This window comes from Lolium perenne, chromosome 2 (assembly GCF_019359855.2).
Source record: "Lolium perenne isolate Kyuss_39 chromosome 2, Kyuss_2.0, whole genome shotgun sequence".
NCBI classification, from domain to species: domain Eukaryota; kingdom Viridiplantae; phylum Streptophyta; class Magnoliopsida; order Poales; family Poaceae; genus Lolium; species Lolium perenne.
Genome location: NC_067245.2, coordinates 63011019 through 63018586, shown reverse-complemented (window position 1 = coordinate 63018586; position 7568 = coordinate 63011019). Strand labels below are relative to the sequence as shown.

The window sequence follows — 7568 nt, the reverse complement described above, 5'->3', positions numbered from 1 at the left end:
CCCAAGGCATGCGCATCCGCAGTACCTTCCTTGTCAAAGTCAACCTTGTGTATAAAAACACTAGTTGTATGGATCTCTTCAGTCTCCTCGCCTAACTTAGTTCCGTACCTCAAGATTTGCAGAAAATTGCCAGACGAACTCCGGCAAAGGTACAAATTATGTGCAATGAATGGCGAGGTGTCCTTGAAAAGTATGTCTTGTGTAGCACAATGACGTCCAATGGTATAGCGATGGATATCACCAACGAGATTCATGGCATAAAACGCGCCATCATGGAATATGCAGTCAGAGTAATTGCTGAAGGAAGTGGTTATCCAATGCCACTTATTATCACCAACTCTCGCAAATGAGAGTTGATTGTAGGGTTCGTGAATCATCATGACGGTGCAATTACCCTGCGAAGGATCGCAGGATAATACGACCTTCCGATACAATATGCCGCGGAGCTCGTCCAGAGCATATGGCTGCGGCGTCTTGTACTCTGTTCGGGTAGTGTCGTAGTAGAAAGAAAGGTCGTACCTTTCGAGGCTGCCGACGCGGTCGAAGACGGGGCTTACCTGCTCGATGGTGACGACGGATGGGAGCGCGATCTGCTCCCCGGTCACGGGGTTGAGGAGGTGGAGCTCGGAGCGGCCATCGGCCGTGACGAGCCACCCGTGCGACGAACCGACGATGTTTCGCTCCCCGATGGGAGGGTCGGGGATACGGGCCTTGTAGGTCTTCTTATCAGCGAGGCTGAATAGCTCGGCGGTGTGGGTGCCGGTGGCGGCGGCGATGTAGAGGAGGCAGGGGGTTTGGGGACGGTTGTACATGCCGAGGTGGCGGAAGGCGCGGACTGTGTCGCGCCAGGTGGTGCAGACGGCGGCGGAGGAGCTAGAAGAGGTCCGGGAACTCGAGCTCGCCGAGGACGGTGTTGAGGAGGTCAGCGGGCAGCTCGGACCAGTCGGCATCGGTCGCCGGTGGTCCCTCCATTGGACTGTGTCAGGATCCGGCTGAGGCTAAGGGCTGACAATCAAATCGGGGGAGATTTTTGGAATTTTTAGGGTTTACTATCACACAGAATAGGAAAAAGAGTGCCCAAAAGGGGTGAATAGCTCCTATGCGACATCATTGAGTGAAATTGTCCACGATGCGACGTTGTTGGTGGGAATAGCTACCGTGCGTCGTTTTTTCTGCGTCCAATAGCTCGCATGCGACATGCAACATACGCGGGTTAAGAAACTTAGTTAGGATGCGATTAGGAGCGGACAGTGAGGGTTATAACAAGTGGGGTCCACATGGTCCAGGTCATGTAGAGTCAACCGTTCACGACTGAGGGCCCCGCACGACTCAACGGTCCGCTCGACTCGCGCGTGGTGAACTGGGAGCAGCGGCGAGCGGCGGCGCCCTGGGCTTCTTCTCCGACAGCGGCGGGCCTGGTTTTTCATCTCGGCGGCGGCAGAGCGTCTATCTCGGCGGCGGTGGAGCCATTGCAAGTGAGTAATTGTGAAACCCTAGTCTCATACCCCTGGATCTTGGCTTGATGTTCCGTTTCGTTGCCGATTTAGAATCTGCGTATCTGGGCGGATCGAGAGGAGCGCGGGCTGAATCAGATGGAGGGACGAGTCGGTGCTTCAAATCGGGGGAGATTTTTGGAATTTTTAGGGTTTACTATCACAGAGAATAGGAAAAGGAGTGCCCAAAAGGGGCGAATAGCTCCTATGCGACGTCGTTGAGTGAAATTGTCCACGGTGCGACGTTGTTGGTGGGAATAGCTACTGTGCGTCGTTTTTTCTGCGTCCAATAGCTCGCATGTGACAGGCAACATACGCGGGTTAAGAAACTTAGTTAGGATGCGATTAGGAGCGGACAGTGAGGGTTATAACAAGTGGGGTCCACATGGTCCAGGTCATGTAGAGTCAACCGTTCACGACTGAGGGTCCCGCACGACTCAATGGTCCGCTCGACTCGCGCGTGGTGAACTGGGAGCAGCGGCGAGCGGCGCCCTGGGCTTCTTCTCCGACAGCGGCGGGCCTGGTTTTTCATCTCGGCGGCGGCGGAGCATCTATCTCGGCGGAGGTGGAGCCATTGCAAGTGAGTAATTGCAAAACCCTAGTCTCATATCCCTGAATCTTGGCTTGATGTTCCGTTTCATTGCCGATTTAGAATCTGCGTATCTGGGCGGATCGAGAGGAGCGCGGGCTGAATCATATGGAGGGACGAGTTGGTGCTTCAAATCGGTAATGCGCCCCTTCTTTTGATGTTATCGTTATCGATTTGGGGGCCGATTCGGGGGTCAATTGCTTACGCGGCCGCTGCCCACCATTGACAGGGGAGATGCTGCGCCCGATTCTGCCACCACATTCGCAATTACAGTCGAATTATTTCCCTGTAAAGCCAAGCTGAGTGATGGAAGCGTCCAAGACATTGCAAATAGCACCGTGAGGTTGGCCCTTGATCTTGAAGATGTTGATCCGCAGGAATTGGAGGGAAAGGAGGAGGAGGCCGTGCACAATTTGGTGGAGAAGATAGGGGAGAAGATTGTTTGGGGTCCAGAACAAGAGGTGTCTGTGCTACGGTTTGACAACTATAAGGGTGAATATGTGAGAATTGAAGATGGAGAATCCATGGTTGCTGAAATTGATCGTCAAGAAGGGTGGGAAAGCAATCAAGTAAGTTTTCATGCAGAGCTTATTGATCTACAAACAAATTCCAAAGTAGGTTATGTGCCATCAAAGATGGCTGCACAGATGCAAGATGATGAGTGGGCTTCACAAAGGAGGGGGTAGATGTTGGCTTTGTTCACTGAACCGACAATACTAGCTGAAGATACAGGGGCTGATGCAGATGCAGAGGAGGGAAACCATTGTGCTCAAAAGATTGTTGTTGACTGGAATGTAGTAGAGTTGAATGAAAAAACAGATTTAGTCATTGCACCAATATCTGACATTGAAATGACAAAAATGTTTGGCATTCCAGTTGATGACAGAGATAAAGGCCGTGCAACTGAGGATGACAGTTCTTTGCCTACACATGGTAACACAAATGCAGGCCGTGGAAATGAGGATGAAGAAGAGCTGATGAGACAGGCTGCAGATGATGTGGATGATGCAAATGACAATGAGCTGGTCTGTTTGTATGACAAAGAGAAGCCAGTTGTTGAGGTTGGAAAGTTGTGGCCAAATATGAATGAGTTTAGGATGTCTTTTAGGACCTATGCAGTGAAAAAAGAGTTTGATGCCAAGACTATGTGGACTCATAGGAAGAAATTTTGTGCTAGGTGCAAAGGCTAGGATGGTGGTGGAAACCCATGCAAATGGTACATATCTGCCAGACTACAACCTGATGGCAGTACAGTCAGGGTAAATCAAATACCAAACCAGCATACATGTATGACCACTTCACAGAGAGTTTCAAATATGACAAACCATCTTTGGATTACAGAGAAGATTACTCCTATTTTAGCAAAAACTCCAAACACTACTGCAAAAAGGCTTAAAGTGGACTTGGAGAAGCTGTACCCCATCAAACTGAAATATACCACAGTTTGGAAGGCAAAACAAAGGGCAATGAAATCATTGTATGGTGACTGGGCAAATACATTTAGGATGTTGTATAGCTTTAAAGCTGAGGTGGAGAAGAGGTCACCTGGAAGTGTGGTGGAGATAGATACAGAGGTTACAGAGGATGGCAGTGTTTACTTCAGCAAGTTTTTATGTGTTTGAAGCCTTGCATAGATGGATTCAAAGCAGGATGTCGTCCATATTTGAGCATAGACTCTTCTTTTTTGACTGGAAAGTGGAATGGTCAGTTGGCTGCATGCAATGCTTTGGATGGACACAACTGGATGTTCCCAATTGCAATTGGACTGTTTCAATCAGAGACAGAGGCAAGCTGGACATGGTTCATCATGCAACTGAAAAGATGCATAGGGCCAGTTTCACCTTTGGCCATCCACACAGATGCATGTAAAGGGATGGAAAATGCTGTAAAAAATGTTTTCCCCCATGCTGAGCAGAGAGAGTGCTTTGGACATATGTGGATGAATCTGATAAAAAAAATTCCGAGGAGATGAATTTGGGCGCATGTGGCCAGCATCAAGAGCTTACAGAGCACAGACACATTCCTACCACCTTGGTAAGATCATGGCAGCTTGTGCTGACAATGAATTTGCTTCCTGGTTGAACACATACCATTCTCTGTTGTGGTACAGATCAGGTTTTAATACTGCAATAAAATGTGATCACATCAATAACAACTTGGCAGAAAGTTTCAACAATAAAGTGAAATATTTAAAAGATTTTCCTGTGCATGACATGGTGGACCAAATAAGGATCATGATCATGCGTTTGTGGGACTTGAGAGGAAGATTTGGTGATATGTTGGAAGGGGACAAGCTTCCAGCAGTGGTACAACAGGTGGTCAACAAGAGTAGAAACCTTTCACATCTATTTGTTGAGAAATCATCCTTATTTGATGCTGAAGTTATAGATGCAAGGAGTGTCAACAAGCATGTGGTAAACATTGAGTTGCAGGAGTGCACTTGCCTAGAGTGGCAACACACTGGAAAACCATGTGAGCATGCCATAATTTTTTGGCATCTAAACCCAGGTTAAATATGCACCCATATTTGCATGAGTATTACTCAGTACAAAAGTTTAAGGCTGCATATGCAACTCCAATTCCAGCCCTGACTGACCAATCTCAGTGGCCTGAGGTGGATATAGAATTTACACTGTGTCCCCTGATACGTCTCCGACGTATCGATAATTTCTTATGTTCCATGCCACATTATTGATGTTATCTACATGTTTTATGCACACTTTATGTCATATTCGTGCATTTTCTGGAACTAACCTATTAACAAGATGCCGAAGTGCCGATTCTTTGTTTCTGCTGTTTTTGGTTTCAGAAATCCTAGTAAGGAAATATTCTCGGAATTGGACGAAATCAAAGCCCAGGGGCCTATTTTTCCACGAAGCTTCCAGAAGTCCGAAGACGAAACGAAGTGGGGCCACAGGGTGCCCAAACCCTAGGCGGCGCGGCCCCCCTTGGCCGCGCCGGCTCGTGGTGTGGGGCCCCTGTGCCCCCTCCCCGACTTGCCCTTCCGCCTACTTAAAGCCTCCGTGACGAAACCCCCGCACCGAGAGCCACGATACGGAAAACCTTCCGAGACGCCGCCAACGCCGATCCCATCTCGGGGGATCCAGGAGATCGCCTCCGGCACCCTGCCGGAGAGGGGAATCATCTCCCGGAGGACTCTACGCCGCCATGGTCGCCTCCGGTGTGATGTGTGAGTAGTCTACCCCTGGACTATGGGTCCATAGCAGTAGCTAGATGGTTGTCTTCTCCCCATTCTGCTATCATTGTCGGATCTTGTGAGCTGCCTAACATGATCAAGATCATCTATCTGTAATTCTATATGTTGCGTTTGTTGGGATCCGATGAATAGAGAATACTTGTTATGTTGATTATCAAAGTTATATCTATGTGTTGTTTATGATCTTGCATGCTCTCCGTTATTAGTAGATGCTCTTGCCAAGTTGATGCTAGTAACTCCAAGAGGGAGTATTTATGCTCGATAGTGGGTTCATGTCTCCGTGAATCTGGAGGGGTGACAAGAACCTCTAAGGTTATGGATGTGCTGTTGCCACTAGGGATAAAACATTAGTGCTATGTTCAAGGATGTAGTCACTAGTTACATTACGCGCAATACTTAATGCAATTGTCTGTTGTTAGCAACTTAATACTGGAGGGGGTTCGGATGATAACCTGAAGGTGGACTTTTTAGGCATAGATGCAGTTGGATGGCGGTCTATGTACTTTGTCGTAATGCCCAATTAAATCTCACTATACTCATCATGATATGTATGTGCATGGTCATGCTCTCTTTATTTGTCAATTGCCCAACTGTAATTTGTTCACCCAACATGCTGTTTGTCTTATGGGAGAGACACCTCTAGTGAACTGTGGACCCCGGTCCAATTCTCTTTACTGAAATACAATCTACTGCAATACTGTTCTACTGTTTTCTGCAAACAATCATCTTCCACACAATACGGTTAATCCTTTGTTACAGCAAGCCGGTGAGATTGACAACCTCACTGTTTCGTTGGGGCAAAGTACTTTGGTTGTGTTGTGCAGGTTCCACGTTGGCGCCGGAATCCCTGGTGTTGCGCCGCACTACATCCCGCCGCCATCAACCTTCAACGTGCTTCTTGACTCCTACTGGTTCTTACTGAGGGAAACTTGCTGCTGTACGCATCACACCTTCCACTTGGGGTTCCCAACGAGCGTGTGCTTTACGCGTCATTGATACGTCCAAAACGTATCTACTTTCTCGAACACTTTTGCTATTGTTTTGCCTCTAATTTGTGTGTTTTGGATGCAACTAACACGGACTAACGCTGTTTTCAGCAGAACTGCTCTGGTGTCTCATTTTTGTGCAGAAATCCAACTTTCGGGAAAAACCTCGGAATTTATGCAGAAGGCCCTATTTTCCCAGGAAACTAACGGAGCCAGAAGGGCAATTGAAGTGGAGGCCCGAGGGCCCCACACCATAGGGCGGCGCGGCCCAGGGGGGCCCGCGCGGCCCTGTGGTGTGGCCCCCTCGGCCGGCCTCCGACGCCCTCCTTCGGACTATTTATCGGCCTCGACCTAAAAACGCCAGAGAAGAAGTCGAAGTCGCAAGAAACCCTCCAGAACGCCGCCACATCGCGAAACTCCGTCGCGGGAGCCAGAAGTCTCCGTTCTGGCACTCCGCCGGGACGGGGAATTGGAGGAGATCATCACCGCCATCACCGCCAACGCCTCTACATCAACCAGCCATGTTTCCCCCATCCATGTGTGAGTAATTCCCCCACTGTAGGCCGAAGGGGATGGTAGGGATTGGATGAGATTGGTCATGTAATAGCATAAGATTGTTAGGGCATAGTGCCTAGTGTCCGTTATTGGTGCTTTGATGATATTGTTGCAACTTGTTATGCTTAATGCTTGTCACTAGGGCCCGAGTGCCATGATCTCAGATCTGAACATGTTATTGCTTCATCAAGATATTCATTGTTTATGGTCTTACCTATAAGTTGTATACACATGTCGCTGTCCAGAACCAATGGCCCCGAAGTGACAAGAATCGGGACAACCGGAGGGGATGGTAGCGATGTGAGGATCACATGTGTTCACGGAGTGTTAATGCTTTGCTCCGGTACTCTATTAAAAGGAGTACCTTAATATCCAAAAGAGTTTCCCTTGAGGCCCGGCTGCCACCGGCTGGTAGGACAAAAGATGTTGTGCAAGTTTCTCATTGCGAGCACGCACGACTATATATGGAACACATGCCTATTGATTGCTTCGTACTTGGACACCGTTTTATTATTATCTGCAAATGCCCTGCTATGATTGTTACATGAGTTTCTCTCATCCATGCAACGCCCGTCATCCGTCCCCGTGCCTACAGTATTTTAATCCTGCTGTTTACTAAAATCACTACTGCTGTCTCGTTACTCTGCTGTTATTTCACTATCGCTCTCGCTATAAAACTGTTACTACTGATAAACTCTTGCGAGCAAGTCTGTTTCCAGGTGCAGCTG

General features: G+C 48.4%; 1 pseudogene; it reads right to left on the bottom strand.

Annotated features, from left to right (window-relative positions):
* Positions 1 to 250: 250 nt before the first annotated feature.
* Positions 251 to 972, bottom strand: LOC127328611 (F-box protein KIB4-like; annotated as a pseudogene).
* Between the last annotated feature and the right edge of the window lie 6596 nt (positions 973 to 7568).